Consider the following 25525-nt stretch of genomic DNA (forward strand, 5'->3'; position numbering starts at 1 on the left):
TGAGACAATGTTCGCTTTACACAAAGGACGTTGTGACATGGGCCCAGAGCCGAGGCGAGATTTAATCTGCCACAAAACACAATCACAAGGGAGACGGGAGCCAGGTTAACAGAAATGATCTTTTATTTAACCGAGAACTTGGGTTCTTCCAGGGCTGGGGTATGCATGGAGGCTTTGTTCCCCACATCTGTTTCAACGCTGGACCACCTTAAAGGGGGGAGACGGAACAGAAGAAAAGCAAAGACGGTAAAGAAGACGTTGCAAGGCTAACTCTGTCCTTTACTCTTCAGCCGGGTTCTCTTTGGCCAACCTGTGCATCAGCACCTCATCCTGAAAGAGTCTGTACTCAAGACCATCCAGCCTTGAGAGAAGTAGAGTTCCCAAATTTATGATGAAGTCCATAAAGTCATCATTGGCTACACCTGTGAGTGGTTCTATATTTGGAGAACAAGCAGGTGGACACGCTGACGATTGAACAAAACTGCTGCCTCACACAACCTACGTTAGCACTTGACTGCACATTTGGACAAAGTTTGCTTTATAGGGGATGCAGGCCCAAAAAAACAATAATCTCCAAATGAGACTTGAACAACAAACACCACTCAGAACACACCCCTTTCTTCAATATTGCAAAAAGCAATACAGAACGGTCATCAACAGCACAGAGTTCACAAACAAAGTCACCGTTCTGTGCCCAGTTCACGCTCTGAAAGGAGCATCACAACTCTTCATCGTGGGTTGGAAGACAAACATTTTCAAAACACATTTCCAAGCAAAGAACTATAGAAATGATCCCTGAAAATATAGTCTTAACGAGTCATGGGCACTCAACCGACATTCCATTCTGATGCGCCTCTCCTCTCAAACGGTTTTGCGTAGTTGAAATCTGCGGGCTTTAAGGTTTACGGAACATTTTAGCACTTACGTCGGAGCTAAAGGCACTTCCACAATCTCCTTGAAGCCTACTGTTAAGATATGTGGAATGCAAACAACAATCCTTAAAGTCATACTTTTTTTGCAGCATTGCTACCGGTGTGATGCTTTGTAGTCCACTCGTTGAAGCTAAATGTAGAAAATCTTTTAGAGGAAAAAAGCCACACACGCACTAACGATTCTTAATGTAGACATTTCAGAAACTTGATGTTGGTTGCGCACTTAGAAAAAAGAGCTCAGGCTGACTTTGATATCCCAACTACCCAGTGCCAGGCCTGGTTTTTCCATGAAATCTCATTTCGTATATCTGCTGTATTATCCGAGGTGCAATACCACATCGCTGCAAACATGTCAACTTTTCGCAGTGATGTGGTATTGTGTCTTATGAGACAATGTTCGCTTTACACAAAGGACGTTGTGACATGGGCCCAGAGCCGAGGCGAGATTTAATCTGCCACAAAACACAATCACAAGGGAGACGGGATCCAGGTTAACAGAAATTATCTTTTGTTTAACCGAGAACTTAGGTTCTTCCAGGGCTGGGGTATGCATGGAGGCTTTGTTCCCCACATCTGTTTCAACACTGGACCACCTTAAAGGGGGGAGACGGAACAGAAGAAAAGCAAAGACGGTAAAGAAGACGTTGCAAGGCTAACTCTGTCCTTTACTCTTCAGCTGGGTTCTCTTTGGCCAACCTGTGCATCAGCACCTCATCCTGAAAGAGTCTGTACTCAAGACCATCCAGCCTTGAGAGAAGTAGAGTTCCCAATTTTATGATGAAGTCCATAAAGTCATCACTGGCTACACCTGTAGGTGGTTCTATATTTGGAGAACAAGCAGGTGGACACGCTGACGATTGAACAAAACTGCTGCCTCACACAACCTACTCCTAGCACTTGACTGCACATTTGGACAAAGTTTGCTATATAGGGGATGCAGGCCCATAAAAACAATAATCTCCAAATGAGACTTGAACAACAAACACCACTCAGAACACACCCCTTTCTTCAATATTGCAAAAAGCAATACAGAACGGTCATCAACAGCACAGAGTTCACAAACAAAGTCGCCGCTCTGTGCCCAGTTCACGCTCTGAAAGGAGCATCACAACTCTTCATCGTGGGCTGGGAGACAAACATTTTCAAAACACATTTCCAAGCAAAGAACTATAGAAATGATCCCTGAAAATATAGTCTTAACGAGTCATGGGCACTCAACCGACATTCCATTCTGATGCGCCTCTCCTCTCAAACGGTTTTGCGTAGTTGAAATCTGCGGGCTTTAAGGTTTACGGAACATTTTAGCACTCACGTCGGAGCCAAAGGCACTTCCACAATCTCCTTGAAGCCTACTGTTAAGATATGTGGAATGCAAACAACAATCCTTAAAGTCATACTTTTTTTGCAGCATTGCTACCGGTGTGATGCTTTGTAGTCCACTCGTTGAAGCTAAATGTAGAAAATCTTTTAGAGGAAAAAAGCCACACACGCACTAACGATTCTTAATGTAGACATTTCAGAAACTTGATGTTGGTTGCGCACTTAGAAAAAAGAGCTCAGGCTGACTTTGATATCCCAACTACCCAGTGACAGGCCCGGTTTTCCCATGAAATCTCATTTCGTATATCTGCTGTATTATCTGAGGTGCAATACCACATCGCTGCAAACATGTCAACTTTTCGCAGTGATGTGGTATTGTGTCTTATGAGACAATGTTCGCTTTACACAAAGGACGTTGTGACATGGGCCCAGAGCCGAGGCGAAATTTAATCTGCCACAAAACACAATCACAAGGGAGACGGGAGCCAGGTTAACAGAAATGATCTTTTATTTAACCGAGAACTTAGGTTCTTCCAGGGCTGGGGTATGCATGGAGGCTTTGTTCCCCACATCTGTTTCAACGCTGGACCACCTTAAAGGGGGGAGACGGAACAGAAGAAAAGCAAAGACGGTAAAGAAGACGTTGCAAGGCTAACTCTGTCCTTTACTCTTCAGCCGGTTTCTCTTTGGACAACCTGTGCATCAGCACCTCATCCTGAAAGAGTCTGTACTCAAGACCATCCAGCCTTGAGAGAAGTAGAGTTCCCAATTTTATGATGAAGTCCATAAAGTCATCATTGGCTACACCTGTAGGTGGTTTTATATTTGGAGAACAAGCAGGTGGACACGCTGAGGATTGAACAAAACTGCTGCCTCACACAACCTACTCCTAGCACTTGACTGCACATTTGGACAAAGTTTGCTTTATAGGGGATGCACGCCCCAAAAAACAATAATCTCCAAGTGAGATTTGAACAACAAACACCACTCAGAACACACCCCTTTCTTCAATATTGCAAAAAGCAATACAGAACGGTCATCAACAGCACAGAGTTCACAAACAAAGTCGCCGCTCTGTGCCCAGTTCACGCTCTGAAAGGAGCATCACAACTCTTCATTGTTGGTTGAGATACAAACATTTTCAAAACACATTTCCAAGCAAAGAACTATAGAAATGATCCCTGAAAATATAGTCTTAACGAGTCATCGGCACTCAACCGACATTCCATTCTGATGCGCCTCTCCTCTCAAACGGTTTTGCGTAGTTGAAATCTGCGGGCTTTAAGGTTTACGGAACATTTTAGCACTCACGTCGGAGCCAAAGGCACTTCCACAATCTCCTTGAAGCCTACTGTTAAGATATGTGGAATGCAAACAACAATCCTTAAAGTCATACTTTTTTTGGAGCATTGCTACCGGTGTGATGCTTTGTAGTCCACTCGTTGAAGCTAAATGTAGAAAATCTTTTAGAGGAAAAAAGCCACACACGCACTAACGATTCTTAATGTAGACATTTCAGAAACTTGATGTTGGTTGCGCACTTAGAAAAAAGAGCTCAGGCTGACTTTGATATCCCAACTACCCAGTGACAGGCCCGGTTTTCCCATGAAATTTCATTTCGTATATCTGCTGTATTATCCGAGGTGCAATACCACAACGCTGCAAACATATCAACTTTTTGCAGTGATGTGGTATTGTGTCTTATGAGACAATGTTCGCTTTACACAAAGGACGTTGTGACATGGGCCCAGAGCCGAGGCGAGATTTAATCTGCCACAAAACACAATCACAAGGGAGACGGGAGCCAGGTTAACAGAAATGATCTTTTATTTAACCGAGAACTTAGGTTCTTCCAGGGCTGGGGTATGCATGGAGGCTTTGTTCCCCACATCTGTTTCAACGCTGGACCACCTTAAAGGGGGGAGACGGAACAGAAGAAAAGCAAAGACGGTAAAGAAGACGTTGCAAGACTAACTCTGTCCTTTACTCTTCAGCCGGGTTCTCTTTGGCCAACCTGTGCATCAGCACCTCATCCTGAAAGAGTCTGTACTCAAGACCATCCAGCCTTGAGAGAAGTAGAGTTCCCAAATTTATGATGAAGTCCATAAAGTCATCATTGGCTACACCTGTGAGTGGTTCTATATTTGGAGAACAAGCAGGTGGACACGCTGACGATTGAACAAAACTGCTGCCTCACACAACCTACGTTAGCACTTGACTGCACATTTGGACAAAGTTTGCTTTATAGGGGATGCAGGCCCAAAAAAACAATAATCTCCAAATGAGACTTGAACAACAAACACCACTCAGAACACACCCCTTTCTTCAATATTGCAAAAAGCAATACAGAACGGTCATCAACAGCACAGAGTTCACAAACAAAGTCACCGTTCTGTGCCCAGTTCACGCTCTGAAAGGAGCATCACAACTCTTCATCGTGGGTTGGAAGACAAACATTTTCAAAACACATTTCCAAGCAAAGAACTATAGAAATGATCCCTGAAAATATAGTCTTAACGAGTCATGGGCACTCAACCGACATTCCATTCTGATGCGCCTCTCCTCTCAAACGGTTTTGCGTAGTTGAAATCTGCGGGCTTTAAGGTTTACGGAACATTTTAGCACTTACGTCGGAGCTAAAGGCACTTCCACAATCTCCTTGAAGCCTACTGTTAAGATATGTGGAATGCAAACAACAATCCTTAAAGTCATACTTTTTTTGCAGCATTGCTACCGGTGTGATGCTTTGTAGTCCACTCGTTGAAGCTAAATGTAGAAAATCTTTTAGAGGAAAAAAGCCACACACGCACTAACGATTCTTAATGTAGACATTTCAGAAACTTGATGTTGGTTGCGCACTTAGAAAAAAGAGCTCAGGCTGACTTTGATATCCCAACTACCCAGTGACAGGCCCGGTTTTCCCATGAAATCTCATTTCGTATATCTGCTGTATTATCCGAGGTGCAATACCACATCGCTGCAAACATGTCAACTTTTCACAGTGATGTGGTATTGTGTCTTATGAGACAATGTTCGCTTTACACAAAGGACGTTGTGACATGGGCCCAGAGCCGAGGCGAGATTTAATCTGCCACAAAACACAATCACAAGGGAGACGGGAGCCAGGTTAACAGAAATGATCTTTTATTTAACCGAGAACTTGGGTTCTTCCAGGGCTGGGGTATGCATGGAGGCTTTGTTCCCCACATCTGTTTCAACGCTGGACCACCTTAAAGGGGGGAGACGGAACAGAAGAAAAGCAAAGACGGTAAAGAAGACGTTGCAAGGCTAACTCTGTCCTTTACTCTTCAGCCGGGTTCTCTTTGGCCAACCTGTGCATCAGCACCTCATCCTGAAAGAGTCTGTACTCAAGACCATCCAGCCTTGAGAGAAGTAGAGTTCCCAAATTTATGATGAAGTCCATAAAGTCATCATTGGCTACACCTGTGAGTGGTTCTATATTTGGAGAACAAGCAGGTGGACACGCTGACGATTGAACAAAACTGCTGCCTCACACAACCTACTCCTAGCACTTGACTGCACATTTGGACAAAGTTTGCTTTATAGGGGATGCAGGCCCAAAAAAACAATAATCTCCAAATGAGACTTGAACAACAAACACCACTCAGAACACACCCCTTTCTTCAATATTGCAAAAAGCAATACAGAACGGTCATCAACAGCACAGAGTTCACAAACAAAGTCGCCGCTCTGTGCCCAGTTCACGCTCTGAAAGGAGCATCACAACTCTTCATCGTGGGCTGGGAGACAAACATTTTCAAAACACATTTCCAAGCAAAGAACTATAGAAATGATCCCTGAAAATATAGTCTTAACGAGTCATGGGCACTCAACCGACATTCCATTCTGATGCGCCTCTCCTCTCAAACGGTTTTGCGTAGTTGAAATCTGCGGGCTTTAAGGTTTACGGAACATTTTAGCACTCACGTCGGAGCCAAAGGCACTTCCACAATCTCCTTGAAGCCTACTGTTAAGATATGTGGAATGCAAACAACAATCCTTAAAGTCATACTTTTTTTGCAGCATTGCTACCGGTGTGATGCTTTGTAGTCCACTCGTTGAAGCTAAATGTAGAAAATCTTTTAGAGGAAAAAAGCCACACACGCACTAACGATTCTTAATGTAGACATTTCAGAAACTTGATGTTGGTTGCGCATTTAGAAAAAAGAGCTCAGGCTGACTTTGATATCCCAACTACCCAGTGACAGGCCCGGTTTTCCCATGAAATCTCATTTCGTATATCTGCTGTATTATCTGAGGTGCAATACCACATCGCTGCAAACATGTCAACTTTTCGCAGTGATGTGGTATTGTGTCTTATGAGACAATGTTCGCTTTACACAAAGGACGTTGTGACATGGGCCCAGAGCCGAGGCGAAATTTAATCTGCCACAAAACACAATCACAAGGGAGACGGGAGCCAGGTTAACAGAAATGATCTTTTATTTAACCGAGAACTTAGGTTCTTCCAGGGCTGGGGTATGCATGGAGGCTTTGTTCCCCACATCTGTTTCAACGCTGGACCACCTTAAAGGGGGGAGACGGAACAGAAGAAAAGCAAAGACGGTAAAGAAGACGTTGCAAGGCTAACTCTGTCCTTTACTCTTCAGCCGGTTTCTCTTTGGACAACCTGTGCATCAGCACCTCATCCTGAAAGAGTCTGTACTCAAGACCATCCAGCCTTGAGAGAAGTAGAGTTCCCAATTTTATGATGAAGTCCATAAAGTCATCATTGGCTACACCTGTAGGTGGTTTTATATTTGGAGAACAAGCAGGTGGACACGCTGAGGATTGAACAAAACTGCTGCCTCACACAACCTACTCCTAGCACTTGACTGCACATTTGGACAAAGTTTGCTTTATAGGGGATGCACGCCCCAAAAAACAATAATCTCCAAGTGAGATTTGAACAACAAACACCACTCAGAACACACCCCTTTCTTCAATATTGCAAAAAGCAATACAGAACGGTCATCAACAGCACAGAGTTCACAAACAAAGTCGCCGCTCTGTGCCCAGTTCACGCTCTGAAAGGAGCATCACAACTCTTCATTGTTGGTTGAGATACAAACATTTTCAAAACACATTTCCAAGCAAAGAACTATAGAAATGATCCCTGAAAATATAGTCTTAACGAGTCATCGGCACTCAACCGACATTCCATTCTGATGCGCCTCTCCTCTCAAACGGTTTTGCGTAGTTGAAATCTGCGGGCTTTAAGGTTTACGGAACATTTTAGCACTCACGTCGGAGCCAAAGGCACTTCCACAATCTCCTTGAAGCCTACTGTTAAGATATGTGGAATGCAAACAACAATCCTTAAAGTCATACTTTTTTTGGAGCATTGCTACCGGTGTGATGCTTTGTAGTCCACTCGTTGAAGCTAAATGTAGAAAATCTTTTAGAGGAAAAAAGCCACACACGCACTAACGATTCTTAATGTAGACATTTCAGAAACTTGATGTTGGTTGCGCACTTAGAAAAAAGAGCTCAGGCTGACTTTGATATCCCAACTACCCAGTGACAGGCCCGGTTTTCCCATGAAATTTCATTTCGTATATCTGCTGTATTATCCGAGGTGCAATACCACAACGCTGCAAACATATCAACTTTTTGCAGTGATGTGGTATTGTGTCTTATGAGACAATGTTCGCTTTACACAAAGGACGTTGTGACATGGGCCCAGAGCCGAGGCGAGATTTAATCTGCCACAAAACACAATCACAAGGGAGACGGGAGCCAGGTTAACAGAAATGATCTTTTATTTAACCGAGAACTTAGGTTCTTCCAGGGCTGGGGTATGCATGGAGGCTTTGTTCCCCACATCTGTTTCAACGCTGGACCACCTTAAAGGGGGGAGACGGAACAGAAGAAAAGCAAAGACGGTAAAGAAGACGTTGCAAGACTAACTCTGTCCTTTACTCTTCAGCCGGGTTCTCTTTGGCCAACCTGTGCATCAGCACCTCATCCTGAAAGAGTCTGTACTCAAGACCATCCAGCCTTGAGAGAAGTAGAGTTCCCAAATTTATGATGAAGTCCATAAAGTCATCATTGGCTACACCTGTGAGTGGTTCTATATTTGGAGAACAAGCAGGTGGACACGCTGACGATTGAACAAAACTGCTGCCTCACACAACCTACGTTAGCACTTGACTGCACATTTGGACAAAGTTTGCTTTATAGGGGATGCAGGCCCAAAAAAACAATAATCTCCAAATGAGACTTGAACAACAAACACCACTCAGAACACACCCCTTTCTTCAATATTGCAAAAAGCAATACAGAACGGTCATCAACAGCACAGAGTTCACAAACAAAGTCACCGTTCTGTGCCCAGTTCACGCTCTGAAAGGAGCATCACAACTCTTCATCGTGGGTTGGAAGACAAACATTTTCAAAACACATTTCCAAGCAAAGAACTATAGAAATGATCCCTGAAAATATAGTCTTAACGAGTCATGGGCACTCAACCGACATTCCATTCTGATGCGCCTCTCCTCTCAAACGGTTTTGCGTAGTTGAAATCTGCGGGCTTTAAGGTTTACGGAACATTTTAGCACTTACGTCGGAGCTAAAGGCACTTCCACAATCTCCTTGAAGCCTACTGTTAAGATATGTGGAATGCAAACAACAATCCTTAAAGTCATACTTTTTTTGCAGCATTGCTACCGGTGTGATGCTTTGTAGTCCACTCGTTGAAGCTAAATGTAGAAAATCTTTTAGAGGAAAAAAGCCACACACGCACTAACGATTCTTAATGTAGACATTTCAGAAACTTGATGTTGGTTGCGCACTTAGAAAAAAGAGCTCAGGCTGACTTTGATATCCCAACTACCCAGTGACAGGCCCGGTTTTCCCATGAAATCTCATTTCGTATATCTGCTGTATTATCCGAGGTGCAATACCACATCGCTGCAAACATGTCAACTTTTCACAGTGATGTGGTATTGTGTCTTATGAGACAATGTTCGCTTTACACAAAGGACGTTGTGACATGGGCCCAGAGCCGAGGCGAGATTTAATCTGCCACAAAACACAATCACAAGGGAGACGGGAGCCAGGTTAACAGAAATGATCTTTTATTTAACCGAGAACTTGGGTTCTTCCAGGGCTGGGGTATGCATGGAGGCTTTGTTCCCCACATCTGTTTCAACGCTGGACCACCTTAAAGGGGGGAGACGGAACAGAAGAAAAGCAAAGACGGTAAAGAAGACGTTGCAAGGCTAACTCTGTCCTTTACTCTTCAGCCGGGTTCTCTTTGGCCAACCTGTGCATCAGCACCTCATCCTGAAAGAGTCTGTACTCAAGACCATCCAGCCTTGAGAGAAGTAGAGTTCCCAAATTTATGATGAAGTCCATAAAGTCATCATTGGCTACACCTGTGAGTGGTTCTATATTTGGAGAACAAGCAGGTGGACATGCTGACGATTGAACAAAACTGCTGCCTCACACAACCTACGTTAGCACTTGACTGCACATTTGGACAAAGTTTGCTTTATAGGGGATGCAGGCCCAAAAAAACAATAATCTCCAAATGAGACTTGAACAACAAACACCACTCAGAACACACCCCTTTCTTCAATATTGCAAAAAGCAATACAGAACGGTCATCAACAGCACAGAGTTCACAAACAAAGTCACCGTTCTGTGCCCAGTTCACGCTCTGAAAGGAGCATCACAACTCTTCATCGTGGGTTGGAAGACAAACATTTTCAAAACACATTTCCAAGCAAAGAACTATAGAAATGATCCCTGAAAATATAGTCTTAACGAGTCATGGGCACTCAACCGACATTCCATTCTGATGCGCCTCTCCTCTCAAACGGTTTTGCGTAGTTGAAATCTGCGGGCTTTAAGGTTTACGGAACATTTTAGCACTTACGTCGGAGCTAAAGGCACTTCCACAATCTCCTTGAAGCCTACTGTTAAGATATGTGGAATGCAAACAACAATCCTTAAAGTCATACTTTTTTTGCAGCATTGCTACCGGTGTGATGCTTTGTAGTCCACTCGTTGAAGCTAAATGTAGAAAATCTTTTAGAGGAAAAAAGCCACACACGCACTAACGATTCTTAATGTAGACATTTCAGAAACTTGATGTTGGTTGCGCACTTAGAAAAAAGAGCTCAGGCTGACTTTGATATCCCAACTACCCAGTGACAGGCCCGGTTTTCCCATGAAATCTCATTTCGTATATCTGCTGTATTATCCGAGGTGCAATACCACATCGCTGCAAACATGTCAACTTTTTGCAGTGATGTGGTATTGTGTCTTATGAGACAATGTTCGCTTTACACAAAGGACGTTGTGACATGGGCCCAGAGCCGAGGCGAGATTTAATCTGCCACAAAACACAATCACAAGGGAGACGGGATCCAGGTTAACAGAAATGATCTTTTATTTAACCGAGAACTTAGGTTCTTCCAGGGCTGGGGTATGCATGGAGGCTTTGTTCCCTACATCTGTTTCAACGCTGGACCACCTTAAAGGGGGGAGACGGAACAGAAGAAAAGCAAAGACGGTAAAGAAGACGTTGCAAGATTAACTCTGTCCTTTACTCTTCAGCCGGTTTCTCTTTGGCCAACCTGTGCATCAGCACCTCATCCTGAAAGAGTCTGTACTCAAGACCATCCAGCCTTGAGAGAAGTAGAGTTCCCAAATTTATGATGAAGTCCATAAAGTCATCATTGGCTACACCTGTGAGTGGTTCTATATTTGGAGAACAAGCAGGTGGACACGCTGACGATTGAACAAAACTGCTGCCTCACACAACCTACGTTAGCACTTGACTGCACATTTGGACAAAGTTTGCTTTATAGGGGATGCAGGCCCAAAAAAACAATAATCTCCAAATGAGACTTGAACAACAAACACCACTCAGAACACACCCCTTTCTTCAATTTTGCAAAAAGCAATACAGAACGGTCATCAACAGCACAGAGTTCACAAACAAAGTCACCGTTCTGTGCCCAGTTCACGCTCTGAAAGGAGCATCACAACTCTTCATCGTGGGTTGGAAGACAAACATTTTCAAAACACATTTCCAAGCAAAGAACTATAGAAATGATCCCTGAAAATATAGTCTTAACGAGTCATGGGCACTCAACCGACATTCCATTCTGATGCGCCTCTCCTCTCAAACGGTTTTGCGTAGTTGAAATCTGCGGGCTTTAAGGTTTACGGAACATTTTAGCACTTACGTCGGAGCTAAAGGCACTTCCACAATCTCCTTGAAGCCTACTGTTAAGATATGTGGAATGCAAACAACAATCCTTAAAGTCATACTTTTTTTGCAGCATTGCTACCGGTGTGATGCTTTGTAGTCCACTCGTTGAAGCTAAATGTAGAAAATCTTTTAGAGGAAAAAAGCCACACACGCACTAACGATTCTTAATGTAGACATTTCAGAAACTTGATGTTGGTTGCGCACTTAGAAAAAAGAGCTCAGGCTGACTTTGATATCCCAACTACCCAGTGCCAGGCCTGGTTTTTCCATGAAATCTCATTTCGTATATCTGCTGTATTATCCGAGGTGCAATACCACATCGCTGCAAACATGTCAACTTTTCGCAGTGATGTGGTATTGTGTCTTATGAGACAATGTTCGCTTTACACAAAGGACGTTGTGACATGGGCCCAGAGCCGAGGCGAGATTTAATCTGCCACAAAACACAATCACAAGGGAGACGGGATCCAGGTTAACAGAAATTATCTTTTGTTTAACCGAGAACTTAGGTTCTTCCAGGGCTGGGGTATGCATGGAGGCTTTGTTCCCCACATCTGTTTCAACACTGGACCACCTTAAAGGGGGGAGACGGAACAGAAGAAAAGCAAAGACGGTAAAGAAGACGTTGCAAGGCTAACTCTGTCCTTTACTCTTCAGCTGGGTTCTCTTTGGCCAACCTGTGCATCAGCACCTCATCCTGAAAGAGTCTGTACTCAAGACCATCCAGCCTTGAGAGAAGTAGAGTTCCCAATTTTATGATGAAGTCCATAAAGTCATCACTGGCTACACCTGTAGGTGGTTCTATATTTGGAGAACAAGCAGGTGGACACGCTGACGATTGAACAAAACTGCTGCCTCACACAACCTACTCCTAGCACTTGACTGCACATTTGGACAAAGTTTGCTATATAGGGGATGCAGGCCCATAAAAACAATAATCTCCAAATGAGACTTGAACAACAAACACCACTCAGAACACACCCCTTTCTTCAATATTGCAAAAAGCAATACAGAACGGTCATCAACAGCACAGAGTTCACAAACAAAGTCGCCGCTCTGTGCCCAGTTCACGCTCTGAAAGGAGCATCACAACTCTTCATCGTGGGCTGGGAGACAAACATTTTCAAAACACATTTCCAAGCAAAGAACTATAGAAATGATCCCTGAAAATATAGTCTTAACGAGTCATGGGCACTCAACCGACATTCCATTCTGATGCGCCTCTCCTCTCAAACGGTTTTGCGTAGTTGAAATCTGCGGGCTTTAAGGTTTACGGAACATTTTAGCACTCACGTCGGAGCCAAAGGCACTTCCACAATCTCCTTGAAGCCTACTGTTAAGATATGTGGAATGCAAACAACAATCCTTAAAGTCATACTTTTTTTGCAGCATTGCTACCGGTGTGATGCTTTGTAGTCCACTCGTTGAAGCTAAATGTAGAAAATCTTTTAGAGGAAAAAAGCCACACACGCACTAACGATTCTTAATGTAGACATTTCAGAAACTTGATGTTGGTTGCGCACTTAGAAAAAAGAGCTCAGGCTGACTTTGATATCCCAACTACCCAGTGACAGGCCCGGTTTTCCCATGAAATCTCATTTCGTATATCTGCTGTATTATCTGAGGTGCAATACCACATCGCTGCAAACATGTCAACTTTTCGCAGTGATGTGGTATTGTGTCTTATGAGACAATGTTCGCTTTACACAAAGGACGTTGTGACATGGGCCCAGAGCCGAGGCGAAATTTAATCTGCCACAAAACACAATCACAAGGGAGACGGGAGCCAGGTTAACAGAAATGATCTTTTATTTAACCGAGAACTTAGGTTCTTCCAGGGCTGGGGTATGCATGGAGGCTTTGTTCCCCACATCTGTTTCAACGCTGGACCACCTTAAAGGGGGGAGACGGAACAGAAGAAAAGCAAAGACGGTAAAGAAGACGTTGCAAGGCTAACTCTGTCCTTTACTCTTCAGCCGGTTTCTCTTTGGACAACCTGTGCATCAGCACCTCATCCTGAAAGAGTCTGTACTCAAGACCATCCAGCCTTGAGAGAAGTAGAGTTCCCAATTTTATGATGAAGTCCATAAAGTCATCATTGGCTACACCTGTAGGTGGTTTTATATTTGGAGAACAAGCAGGTGGACACGCTGAGGATTGAACAAAACTGCTGCCTCACACAACCTACTCCTAGCACTTGACTGCACATTTGGACAAAGTTTGCTTTATAGGGGATGCACGCCCCAAAAAACAATAAACTCCAAGTGAGATTTGAACAACAAACACCACTCAGAACACACCCCTTTCTTCAATATTGCAAAAAGCAATACAGAACGGTCATCAACAGCACAGAGTTCACAAACAAAGTCGCCGCTCTGTGCCCAGTTCACGCTCTGAAAGGAGCATCACAACTCTTCATTGTTGGTTGAGATACAAACATTTTCAAAACACATTTCCAAGCAAAGAACTATAGAAATGATCCCTGAAAATATAGTCTTAACGAGTCATCGGCACTCAACCGACATTCCATTCTGATGCGCCTCTCCTCTCAAACGGTTTTGCGTAGTTGAAATCTGCAGGCTTTAAGGTTTACGGAACATTTTAGCACTCACGTCGGAGCCAAAGGCACTTCCACAATCTCCTTGAAGCCTACTGTTAAGATATGTGGAATGCAAACAACAATCCTTAAAGTCATACTTTTTTTGGAGCATTGCTACCGGTGTGATGCTTTGTAGTCCACTCGTTGAAGCTAAATGTAGAAAATCTTTTAGAGGAAAAAAGCCACACACGCACTAACGATTCTTAATGTAGACATTTCAGAAACTTGATGTTGGTTGCGCACTTAGAAAAAAGAGCTCAGGCTGACTTTGATATCCCAACTACCCAGTGACAGGCCCGGTTTTCCCATGAAATTTCATTTCGTATATCTGCTGTATTATCCGAGGTGCAATACCACAACGCTGCAAACATATCAACTTTTTGCAGTGATGTGGTATTGTGTCTTATGAGACAATGTTCGCTTTACACAAAGGACGTTGTGACATGGGCCCAGAGCCGAGGCGAGATTTAATCTGCCACAAAACACAATCACAAGGGAGACGGGAGCCAGGTTAACAGAAATGATCTTTTATTTAACCGAGAACTTAGGTTCTTCCAGGGCTGGGGTATGCATGGAGGCTTTGTTCCCCACATCTGTTTCAACGCTGGACCACCTTAAAGGGGGGAGACGGAACAGAAGAAAAGTAAAGACGATAAAGAAGACGTTGCAAGGCTAACTCTGTCCTTTACTCTTCAGCCGGGTTCTCTTTGGCCAACCTGTGCATCAGCACCTCATCCTGAAAGAGTCTGTACTCAAGACCATCCAGCCTTGAGAGAAGTAGAGTTCCCAATTTTATGATGAAGTCCATAAAGTCATCACTGGCTACACCTGTAGGTGGTTCTATATTTGGAGAACAAGCAGGTGGACACGCTGAGGATTGAACAAAACTGCTGCCTCACACAACCTACTCCTAGCACTTGACTACACATTTGGACAAAGTTTGCTTTATAGGGGATGCACACCCCAAAAAACAATAATCTCCAAATGAGATTTGAACAACAAACACCACTCAGAACACACCCCTTTCTTCAATATTGCAAAAAGCAATACAGAACGGTCATCAACAGCACAGAGTTCACAAACAAAGTCGCTGCTCTGTGCCCAGTTCACGCTCTGAAAGGAGCATCACAACTCTTCATCGTGGGTTGGGAGACAAACATTTTCAAAACACATTTCCAAGCAAAGAACTATAGAAATGATCCCTGAAAATATAGTCTTAACGAGTCATGGGCACTCAACCGACATTCCATTCTGATGCGCCTCTCCTCTCAAACGGTTTTGCGTAGTTGAAATCTGCGGGCTTTAAGGTTTACGGAACATTTTAGCACTCACGTCGGAGCCAAAGGCATTTCCACAATCTCCTTGAAGCCTACTGTTAAGATATGTGGAATGCAAACAACAATCCTTAAAGTCATACTTTTTTTGCAGCATTGCTACCGGTGTGATGCTTTGTAGTCCACTCGTTGAAGCTAAATGTAGAAAATCTTTTAGAGGAAAAAAGCCACACACGCACTAACGATTCTTAATGTAGACATTTCAGAAACTTGATGTTGGTTGCGCACTTAGAAAAAAGAGCTCAGGCTGACTTTGATATCCCAACTACCCAGTGACAGGCCCGGTTTTCCCATGAAATCTCATTTCGTATATCTGCTGTATTATCCGAGGTGCAATACCACAACGCTGCAAACATGTCAACTTTTCGCAGTGATGTGGTATTGTGTCTTATGAGACAATGTTCGCTTTACACAAAGGACGTTGTGACATGGGCCCAGAGCCGAGGCGAGATTTAATCTGCCACAAAACACAATCACAAGGGAGACGGGAGCCAGGTTAACAGAAATGATCTTTTATTTAACCGAGAACTTAGGTTCTTCCAGGGCTGGGGTATGCATGGAGGCTTTGTTCCCCAAATCTGTTTCAACGCTGGACCACCTTAAAGGGGGGAGACGGAACAGAAGTAAAGCAAAGACGATAAAGAAGACGTTGCAAGGCTAACTCTGTCCTTTACTCTTCAGCCGGGTTCTCTTTGGCCAACCTGTGCATCAGCACCTCATCCTGAAAGAGTCTGTACTCAAGACCATCCAGCCTTGAGAGAAGTAGAGTTCCCAATTTTATGATGAAGTCCATAAAGTCATCACTGGCTACACCTGTAGGTGGTTCTATATTTGGAGAACAAGCAGGTGGACACACTGAGGATTGAACAAAACTGCTGCCTCACACAACCTACTCCTAGCACTTGACTACACATTTGGACAAAGTTTGCTTTATAGGGGATGCACGCCCCAAAAAACAATAAACTCCAAGTGAGATTTGAACAACAAACACCACTCAGAACACACCCCTTTCTTCAATGTTGCAAAAAGCAATACAGAACGGTCATCAACAGCACAGAGTTCACAAACAAAGTCGCCGCTCTGTGCCCAGTTCACGCTCTGAAAGGAGCATCACAACTCTTCATTGTTGGTTGAGATACAAACATTTTCAAAACACATTTCCAAGCAAAGAACTATAGAAATGATCCCTGAAAATATAGTCTTAACGAGTCATGGGCACTCAACCGACATTCCATTCTGATGCGCCTCTCCTCTCAAACGGTTTTGCGTAGTTGAAATTTGCGGGCTTTAAGGTTTACGGAACATTTTAGCACTTACGTCGGAGCTAAAGGCACTTCCACAATCTCCTTGAAGCCTACTGTTAAGATATGTGGAATGCAAACAACAATCCTTAAAGTCATACTTTTTTTGCAGCATTGCTACCGGTGTGATGCTTTGTAGTCCACTCGTTGAAGCTAAATGTAGAAAATCTTTTAGAGGAAAAAAGCCACACACGCACTAACGATTCTTAATGTAGACATTTCAGAAACTTGATGTTGGTTGCGCACTTAGAAAAAAGAGCTCAGGCTGACTTTGATATCCCAACTACCCAGTGACAGGCCCGGTTTTCCCATGAAATCTCATTTCGTATATCTGCTGTATTATCCGAGGTGCAATACCACATCGCTGCAAACATGTCAACTTTTCACAGTGATGTGGTATTGTGTCTTATGAGACAATGTTCGCTTTACACAAAGGACGTTGTGACATGGGCCCAGAGCCGAGGCGAGATTTAATCTGCCACAAAACACAATCACAAGGGAGACGGGAGCCAGGTTAACAGAAATGATCTTTTATTTAACCGAGAACTTGGGTTCTTCCAGGGCTGGGGTATGCATGGAGGCTTTGTTCCCCACATCTGTTTCAACGCTGGACCACCTTAAAGGGGGGAGACGGAACAGAAGAAAAGCAAAGACGGTAAAGAAGACGTTGCAAGGCTAACTCTGTCCTTTACTCTTCAGCCGGGTTCTCTTTGGCCAACCTGTGCATCAGCACCTCATCCTGAAAGAGTCTGTACTCAAGACCATCCAGCCTTGAGAGAAGTAGAGTTCCCAAATTTATGATGAAGTCCATAAAGTCATCATTGGCTACACCTGTGAGTGGTTCTATATTTGGAGAACAAGCAGGTGGACACGCTGACGATTGAACAAAACTGCTGCCTCACACAACCTACTCCTAGCACTTGACTGCACATTTGGACAAAGTTTGCTTTATAGGGGATGCAGGCCCAAAAAAACAATAATCTCCAAATGAGACTTGAACAACAAACACCACTCAGAACACACCCCTTTCTTCAATATTGCAAAAAGCAATACAGAACGGTCATCAACAGCACAGAGTTCACAAACAAAGTCGCCGCTCTGTGCCCAGTTCACGCTCTGAAAGGAGCATCACAACTCTTCATCGTGGGCTGGGAGACAAACATTTTCAAAACACATTTCCAAGCAAAGAACTATAGAAATGATCCCTGAAAATATAGTCTTAACGAGTCATGGGCACTCAACCGACATTCCATTCTGATGCGCCTCTCCTCTCAAACGGTTTTGCGTAGTTGAAATCTGCGGGCTTTAAGGTTTACGGAACATTTTAGCACTCACGTCGGAGCCAAAGGCACTTCCACAATCTCCTTGAAGCCTACTGTTAAGATATGTGGAATGCAAACAACAATCCTTAAAGTCATACTTTTTTTGCAGCATTGCTACCGGTGTGATGCTTTGTAGTCCACTCGTTGAAGCTAAATGTAGAAAATCTTTTAGAGGAAAAAAGCCACACACGCACTAACGATTCTTAATGTAGACATTTCAGAAACTTGATGTTGGTTGCGCACTTAGAAAAAAGAGCTCAGGCTGACTTTGATATCCCAACTACCCAGTGACAGGCCCGGTTTTCCCATGAAATCTCATTTCGTATATCTGCTGTATTATCTGAGGTGCAATACCACATCGCTGCAAACATGTCAACTTTTCGCAGTGATGTGGTATTGTGTCTTATGAGACAATGTTCGCTTTACACAAAGGACGTTGTGACATGGGCCCAGAGCCGAGGCGAAATTTAATCTGCCACAAAACACAATCACAAGGGAGACGGGAGCCAGGTTAACAGAAATGATCTTTTATTTAACCGAGAACTTAGGTTCTTCCAGGGCTGGGGTATGCATGGAGGCTTTGTTCCCCACATCTGTTTCAACGCTGGACCACCTTAAAGGGGGGAGACGGAACAGAAGAAAAGCAAAGACGGTAAAGAAGACGTTGCAAGGCTAACTCTGTCCTTTACTCTTCAGCCGGTTTCTCTTTGGACAACCTGTGCATCAGCACCTCATCCTGAAAGAGTCTGTACTCAAGACCATCCAGCCTTGAGAGAAGTAGAGTTCCCAATTTTATGATGAAGTCCATAAAGTCATCATTGGCTACACCTGTAGGTGGTTTTATATTTGGAGAACAAGCAGGTGGACACGCTGAGGATTGAACAAAACTGCTGCCTCACACAACCTACTCCTAGCACTTGACTGCACATTTGGACAAAGTTTGCTTTATAGGGGATGCACGCCCCAAAAAACAATAATCTCCAAGTGAGATTTGAACAACAAACACCACTCAGAACACACCCCTTTCTTCAATATTGCAAAAAGCAATACAGAACGGTCATCAACAGCACAGAGTTCACAAACAAAGTCGCCGCTCTGTGCCCAGTTCACGCTCTGAAAGGAGCATCACAACTCTTCATTGTTGGTTGAGATACAAACATTTTCAAAACACATTTCCAAGCAAAGAACTATAGAAATGATCCCTGAAAATATAGTCTTAACGAGTCATCGGCACTCAACCGACATTCCATTCTGATGCGCCTCTCCTCTCAAACGGTTTTGCGTAGTTGAAATCTGCGGGCTTTAAGGTTTACGGAACATTTTAGCACTCACGTCGGAGCCAAAGGCACTTCCACAATCTCCTTGAAGCCTACTGTTAAGATATGTGGAATGCAAACAACAATCCTTAAAGTCATACTTTTTTTGGAGCATTGCTACCGGTGTGATGCTTTGTAGTCCACTCGTTGAAGCTAAATGTAGAAAATCTTTTAGAGGAAAAAAGCCACACACGCACTAACGATTCTTAATGTAGACATTTCAGAAACTTGATGTTGGTTGCGCACTTAGAAAAAAGAGCTCAGGCTGACTTTGATATCCCAACTACCCAGTGACAGGCCCGGTTTTCCCATGAAATTTCATTTCGTATATCTGCTGTATTATCCGAGGTGCAATACCACAACGCTGCAAACATATCAACTTTTTGCAGTGATGTGGTATTGTGTCTTATGAGACAATGTTCGCTTTACACAAAGGACGTTGTGACATGGGCCCAGAGCCGAGGCGAGATTTAATCTGCCACAAAACACAATCACAAGGGAGACGGGAGCCAGGTTAACAGAAATGATCTTTTATTTAACCGAGAACTTAGGTTCTTCCAGGGCTGGGGTATGCATGGAGGCTTTGTTCCCCACATCTGTTTCAACGCTGGACCACCTTAAAGGGGGGAGACGGAACAGAAGAAAAGCAAAGACGGTAAAGAAGACGTTGCAAGACTAACTCTGTCCTTTACTCTTCAGCCGGGTTCTCTTTGGCCAACCTGTGCATCAGCACCTCATCCTGAAAGAGTCTGTACTCAAGACCATCCAGCCTTGAGAGAAGTAGAGTTCCCAAATTTATGATGAAGTCCATAAAGTCATCATTGGCTACACCTGTGAGTGGTTCTATATTTGGAGAACAAGCAGGTGGACACGCTGACGATTGAACAAAACTGCTGCCTCACACAACCTACGTTAGCACTTGACTGCACATTTGGACAAAGTTTGCTTTATAGGGGATGCAGGCCCAAAAAAACAATAATCTCCAAATGAGACTTGAACAACAAACACCACTCAGAACACACCCCTTTCTTCAATATTGCAAAAAGCAATACAGAACGGTCATCAACAGCACAGAGTTCACAAACAAAGTCACCGTTCTGTGCCCAGTTCACGCTCTGAAAGGAGCATCACAACTCTTCATCGTGGGTTGGAAGACAAACATTTTCAAAACACATTTCCAAGCAAAGAACTATAGAAATGATCCCTGAAAATATAGTCTTAACGAGTCATGGGCACTCAACCGACATTCCATTCTGATGCGCCTCTCCTCTCAAACGGTTTTGCGTAGTTGAAATCTGCGGGCTTTAAGGTTTACGGAACATTTTAGCACTTACGTCGGAGCTAAAGGCACTTCCACAATCTCCTTGAAGCCTACTGTTAAGATATGTGGAATGCAAACAACAATCCTTAAAGTCATACTTTTTTTGCAGCATTGCTACCGGTGTGATGCTTTGTAGTCCACTCGTTGAAGCTAAATGTAGAAAATCTTTTAGAGGAAAAAAGCCACACACGCACTAACGATTCTTAATGTAGACATTTCAGAAACTTGATGTTGGTTGCGCACTTAGAAAAAAGAGCTCAGGCTGACTTTGATATCCCAACTACCCAGTGACAGGCCCGGTTTTCCCATGAAATCTCATTTCGTATATCTGCTGTATTATCCGAGGTGCAATACCACATCGCTGCAAACATGTCAACTTTTCACAGTGATGTGGTATTGTGTCTTATGAGACAATGTTCGCTTTACACAAAGGACGTTGTGACATGGGCCCAGAGCCGAGGCGAGATTTAATCTGCCACAAAACACAATCACAAGGGAGACGGGAGCCAGGTTAACAGAAATGATCTTTTATTTAACCGAGAACTTGGGTTCTTCCAGGGCTGGGGTATGCATGGAGGCTTTGTTCCCCACATCTGTTTCAACGCTGGACCACCTTAAAGGGGGGAGACGGAACAGAAGAAAAGCAAAGACGGTAAAGAAGACGTTGCAAGGCTAACTCTGTCCTTTACTCTTCAGCCGGGTTCTCTTTGGCCAACCTGTGCATCAGCACCTCATCCTGAAAGAGTCTGTACTCAAGACCATCCAGCCTTGAGAGAAGTAGAGTTCCCAAATTTATGATGAAGTCCATAAAGTCATCATTGGCTACACCTGTGAGTGGTTCTATATTTGGAGAACAAGCAGGTGGACATGCTGACGATTGAACAAAACTGCTGCCTCACACAACCTACGTTAGCACTTGACTGCACATTTGGACAAAGTTTGCTTTATAGGGGATGCAGGCCCAAAAAAACAATAATCTCCAAATGAGACTTGAACAACAAACACCACTCAGAACACACCCCTTTCTTCAATATTGCAAAAAGCAATACAGAACGGTCATCAACAGCACAGAGTTCACAAACAAAGTCACCGTTCTGTGCCCAGTTCACGCTCTGAAAGGAGCATCACAACTCTTCATCGTGGGTTGGAAGACAAACATTTTCAAAACACATTTCCAAGCAAAGAACTATAGAAATGATCCCTGAAAATATAGTCTTAACGAGTCATGGGCACTCAACCGACATTCCATTCTGATGCGCCTCTCCTCTCAAACGGTTTTGCGTAGTTGAAATCTGCGGGCTTTAAGGTTTACGGAACATTTTAGCACTTACGTCGGAGCTAAAGGCACTTCCACAATCTCCTTGAAGCCTACTGTTAAGATATGTGGAATGCAAACAACAATCCTTAAAGTCATACTTTTTTTGCAGCATTGCTACCGGTGTGATGCTTTGTAGTCCACTCGTTGAAGCTAAATGTAGAAAATCTTTTAGAGGAAAAAAGCCACACACGCACTAACGATTCTTAATGTAGACATTTCAGAAACTTGATGTTGGTTGCGCACTTAGAAAAAAGAGCTCAGGCTGACTTTGATATCCCAACTACCCAGTGACAGGCCCGGTTTTCCCATGAAATCTCATTTCGTATATCTGCTGTATTATCCGAGGTGCAATACCACATCGCTGCAAACATGTCAACTTTTTGCAGTGATGTGGTATTGTGTCTTATGAGACAATGTTCGCTTTACACAAAGGACGTTGTGACATGGGCCCAGAGCCGAGGCGAGATTTAATCTGCCACAAAACACAATCACAAGGGAGACGGGATCCAGGTTAACAGAAATGATCTTTTATTTAACCGAGAACTTAGGTTCTTCCAGGGCTGGGGTATGCATGGAGGCTTTGTTCCCTACATCTGTTTCAACGCTGGACCACCTTAAAGGGGGGAGACGGAACAGAAGAAAAGCAAAGACGGTAAAGAAGACGTTGCAAGATTAACTCTGTCCTTTACTCTTCAGCCGGTTTCTCTTTGGCCAACCTGTGCATCAGCACCTCATCCTGAAAGAGTCTGTACTCAAGACCATCCAGCCTTGAGAGAAGTAGAGTTCCCAAATTTATGATGAAGTCCATAAAGTCATCATTGGCTACACCTGTGAGTGGTTCTATATTTGGAGAACAAGCAGGTGGACACGCTGACGATTGAACAAAACTGCTGCCTCACACAACCTACGTTAGCACTTGACTGCACATTTGGACAAAGTTTGCTTTATAGGGGATGCAGGCCCAAAAAAACAATAATCTCCAAATGAGACTTGAACAACAAACACCACTCAGAACACACCCCTTTCTTCAATTTTGCAAAAAGCAATACAGAACGGTCATCAACAGCACAGAGTTCACAAACAAAGTCACCGTTCTGTGCCCAGTTCACGCTCTGAAAGGAGCATCACAACTCTTCATCGTGGGTTGGAAGACAAACATTTTCAAAACACATTTCCAAGCAAAGAACTATAGAAATGATCCCTGAAAATATAGTCTTAACGAGTCATGGGCACTCAACCGACATTCCATTCTGATGCGCCTCTCCTCTCAAACGGTTTTGCGTAGTTGAAATCTGCGGGCTTTAAGGTTTACGGAACATTTTAGCACTTACGTCGGAGCTAAAGGCACTTCCACAATCTCCTTGAAGCCTACTGTTAAGATATGTGGAATGCAAACAACAATCCTTAAAGTCATACTTTTTTTGCAGCATTGCTACCGGTGTGATGCTTTGTAGTCCACTCGTTGAAGCTAAATGTAGAAAATCTTTTAGAGGAAAAAAGCCACACACGCACTAACGATTCTTAATGTAGACATTTCAGAAACTTGATGTTGGTTGCGCACTTAGAAAAAAGAGCTCAGGCTGACTTTGATATCCCAACTACCCAGTGCCAGGCCTGGTTTTTCCATGAAATCTCATTTCGTATATCTGCTGTATTATCCGAGGTGCAATACCACATCGCTGCAAACATGTCAACTTTTCGCAGTGATGTGGTATTGTGTCTTATGAGACAATGTTCGCTTTACACAAAGGACGTTGTGACATGGGCCCAGAGCCGAGGCGAGATTTAATCTGCCACAAAACACAATCACAAGGGAGACGGGATCCAGGTTAACAGAAATTATCTTTTGTTTAACCGAGAACTTAGGTTCTTCCAGGGCTGGGGTATGCATGGAGGCTTTGTTCCCCACATCTGTTTCAACACTGGACCACCTTAAAGGGGGGAGACGGAACAGAAGAAAAGCAAAGACGGTAAAGAAGACGTTGCAAGGCTAACTCTGTCCTTTACTCTTCAGCTGGGTTCTCTTTGGCCAACCTGTGCATCAGCACCTCATCCTGAAAGAGTCTGTACTCAAGACCATCCAGCCTTGAGAGAAGTAGAGTTCCCAATTTTATGATGAAGTCCATAAAGTCATCACTGGCTACACCTGTAGGTGGTTCTATATTTGGAGAACAAGCAGGTGGACACGCTGACGATTGAACAAAACTGCTGCCTCACACAACCTACTCCTAGCACTTGACTGCACATTTGGACAAAGTTTGCTATATAGGGGATGCAGGCCCATAAAAACAATAATCTCCAAATGAGACTTGAACAACAAACACCACTCAGAACACACCCCTTTCTTCAATATTGCAAAAAGCAATACAGAACGGTCATCAACAGCACAGAGTTCACAAACAAAGTCGCCGCTCTGTGCCCAGTTCACGCTCTGAAAGGAGCATCACAACTCTTCATCGTGGGCTGGGAGACAAACATTTTCAAAACACATTTCCAAGCAAAGAACTATAGAAATGATCCCTGAAAATATAGTCTTAACGAGTCATGGGCACTCAACCGACATTCCATTCTGATGCGCCTCTCCTCTCAAACGGTTTTGCGTAGTTGAAATCTGCGGGCTTTAAGGTTTACGGAACATTTTAGCACTCACGTCGGAGCCAAAGGCACTTCCACAATCTCCTTGAAGCCTACTGTTAAGATATGTGGAATGCAAACAACAATCCTTAAAGTCATACTTTTTTTGCAGCATTGCTACCGGTGTGATGCTTTGTAGTCCACTCGTTGAAGCTAAATGTAGAAAATCTTTTAGAGGAAAAAAGCCACACACGCACTAACGATTCTTAATGTAGACATTTCAGAAACTTGATGTTGGTTGCGCACTTAGAAAAAAGAGCTCAGGCTGACTTTGATATCCCAACTACCCAGTGACAGGCCCGGTTTTCCCATGAAATCTCATTTCGTATATCTGCTGTATTATCTGAGGTGCAATACCACATCGCTGCAAACATGTCAACTTTTCGCAGTGATGTGGTATTGTGTCTTATGAGACAATGTTCGCTTTACACAAAGGACGTTGTGACATGGGCCCAGAGCCGAGGCGAAATTTAATCTGCCACAAAACACAATCACAAGGGAGACGGGAGCCAGGTTAACAGAAATGATCTTTTATTTAACCGAGAACTTAGGTTCTTCCAGGGCTGGGGTATGCATGGAGGCTTTGTTCCCCACATCTGTTTCAACGCTGGACCACCTTAAAGGGGGGAGACGGAACAGAAGAAAAGCAAAGACGGTAAAGAAGACGTTGCAAGGCTAACTCTGTCCTTTACTCTTCAGCCGGTTTCTCTTTGGACAACCTGTGCATCAGCACCTCATCCTGAAAGAGTCTGTACTCAAGACCATCCAGCCTTGAGAGAAGTAGAGTTCCCAATTTTATGATGAAGTCCATAAAGTCATCATTGGCTACACCTGTAGGTGGTTTTATATTTGGAGAACAAGCAGGTGGACACGCTGAGGAT

At 43.7% G+C, this 25525-nt stretch overlaps 19 non-coding genes across 19 annotated transcripts; all 19 read right to left on the reverse strand.

Annotated features, from left to right (window-relative positions):
• Window positions 1–597: 597 nt before the first annotated feature.
• LOC137050082 (small nucleolar RNA U3) lies at window positions 598–811 on the reverse strand. The gene has a single exon (XR_010899841.1). It is a non-coding gene; the product is annotated as a small nucleolar RNA U3 (small nucleolar RNA).
• A 1105-nt stretch (window positions 812–1916) lies between these two features.
• LOC137050069 (small nucleolar RNA U3) lies at window positions 1917–2130 on the reverse strand. Its single transcript, XR_010899828.1, has one exon. It is a non-coding gene; the product is annotated as a small nucleolar RNA U3 (small nucleolar RNA).
• A 1105-nt stretch (window positions 2131–3235) lies between these two features.
• On the reverse strand, window positions 3236–3449 carry LOC137050116 (small nucleolar RNA U3). Its single transcript, XR_010899873.1, has one exon. It is a non-coding gene; the product is annotated as a small nucleolar RNA U3 (small nucleolar RNA).
• A 1104-nt stretch (window positions 3450–4553) lies between these two features.
• LOC137050083 (small nucleolar RNA U3) lies at window positions 4554–4767 on the reverse strand. Its single transcript, XR_010899842.1, has one exon. It is a non-coding gene; the product is annotated as a small nucleolar RNA U3 (small nucleolar RNA).
• Window positions 4768–5872: 1105 nt separating this feature from the next.
• LOC137050070 (small nucleolar RNA U3) lies at window positions 5873–6086 on the reverse strand. The gene has a single exon (XR_010899829.1). It is a non-coding gene; the product is annotated as a small nucleolar RNA U3 (small nucleolar RNA).
• Window positions 6087–7191: 1105 nt separating this feature from the next.
• LOC137050117 (small nucleolar RNA U3) lies at window positions 7192–7405 on the reverse strand. Its single transcript, XR_010899874.1, has one exon. It is a non-coding gene; the product is annotated as a small nucleolar RNA U3 (small nucleolar RNA).
• Window positions 7406–8509: 1104 nt separating this feature from the next.
• On the reverse strand, window positions 8510–8723 carry LOC137050085 (small nucleolar RNA U3). The gene has a single exon (XR_010899843.1). It is a non-coding gene; the product is annotated as a small nucleolar RNA U3 (small nucleolar RNA).
• A 1104-nt stretch (window positions 8724–9827) lies between these two features.
• Window positions 9828–10041, reverse strand: LOC137050086 (small nucleolar RNA U3). The gene has a single exon (XR_010899844.1). It is a non-coding gene; the product is annotated as a small nucleolar RNA U3 (small nucleolar RNA).
• A 1104-nt stretch (window positions 10042–11145) lies between these two features.
• LOC137050106 (small nucleolar RNA U3) lies at window positions 11146–11359 on the reverse strand. Its single transcript, XR_010899863.1, has one exon. It is a non-coding gene; the product is annotated as a small nucleolar RNA U3 (small nucleolar RNA).
• Window positions 11360–12464: 1105 nt separating this feature from the next.
• LOC137050071 (small nucleolar RNA U3) lies at window positions 12465–12678 on the reverse strand. The gene has a single exon (XR_010899830.1). It is a non-coding gene; the product is annotated as a small nucleolar RNA U3 (small nucleolar RNA).
• Window positions 12679–13783: 1105 nt separating this feature from the next.
• On the reverse strand, window positions 13784–13997 carry LOC137050118 (small nucleolar RNA U3). The gene has a single exon (XR_010899875.1). It is a non-coding gene; the product is annotated as a small nucleolar RNA U3 (small nucleolar RNA).
• A 1105-nt stretch (window positions 13998–15102) lies between these two features.
• Window positions 15103–15316, reverse strand: LOC137049995 (small nucleolar RNA U3). The gene has a single exon (XR_010899761.1). It is a non-coding gene; the product is annotated as a small nucleolar RNA U3 (small nucleolar RNA).
• A 1105-nt stretch (window positions 15317–16421) lies between these two features.
• Window positions 16422–16635, reverse strand: LOC137050129 (small nucleolar RNA U3). The gene has a single exon (XR_010899886.1). It is a non-coding gene; the product is annotated as a small nucleolar RNA U3 (small nucleolar RNA).
• A 1105-nt stretch (window positions 16636–17740) lies between these two features.
• LOC137050072 (small nucleolar RNA U3) lies at window positions 17741–17954 on the reverse strand. The gene has a single exon (XR_010899832.1). It is a non-coding gene; the product is annotated as a small nucleolar RNA U3 (small nucleolar RNA).
• Window positions 17955–19059: 1105 nt separating this feature from the next.
• On the reverse strand, window positions 19060–19273 carry LOC137050119 (small nucleolar RNA U3). The gene has a single exon (XR_010899876.1). It is a non-coding gene; the product is annotated as a small nucleolar RNA U3 (small nucleolar RNA).
• Window positions 19274–20377: 1104 nt separating this feature from the next.
• On the reverse strand, window positions 20378–20591 carry LOC137050087 (small nucleolar RNA U3). The gene has a single exon (XR_010899845.1). It is a non-coding gene; the product is annotated as a small nucleolar RNA U3 (small nucleolar RNA).
• Window positions 20592–21695: 1104 nt separating this feature from the next.
• LOC137050088 (small nucleolar RNA U3) lies at window positions 21696–21909 on the reverse strand. The gene has a single exon (XR_010899846.1). It is a non-coding gene; the product is annotated as a small nucleolar RNA U3 (small nucleolar RNA).
• Window positions 21910–23013: 1104 nt separating this feature from the next.
• Window positions 23014–23227, reverse strand: LOC137050107 (small nucleolar RNA U3). The gene has a single exon (XR_010899864.1). It is a non-coding gene; the product is annotated as a small nucleolar RNA U3 (small nucleolar RNA).
• A 1105-nt stretch (window positions 23228–24332) lies between these two features.
• Window positions 24333–24546, reverse strand: LOC137050073 (small nucleolar RNA U3). The gene has a single exon (XR_010899833.1). It is a non-coding gene; the product is annotated as a small nucleolar RNA U3 (small nucleolar RNA).
• Window positions 24547–25525: the final 979 nt, after the last annotated feature.

This window comes from Pseudorasbora parva, chromosome 20, assembly GCF_024679245.1.
Source record: "Pseudorasbora parva isolate DD20220531a chromosome 20, ASM2467924v1, whole genome shotgun sequence".
NCBI classification, from domain to species: Eukaryota; Metazoa; Chordata; class Actinopteri; order Cypriniformes; family Gobionidae; genus Pseudorasbora; species Pseudorasbora parva.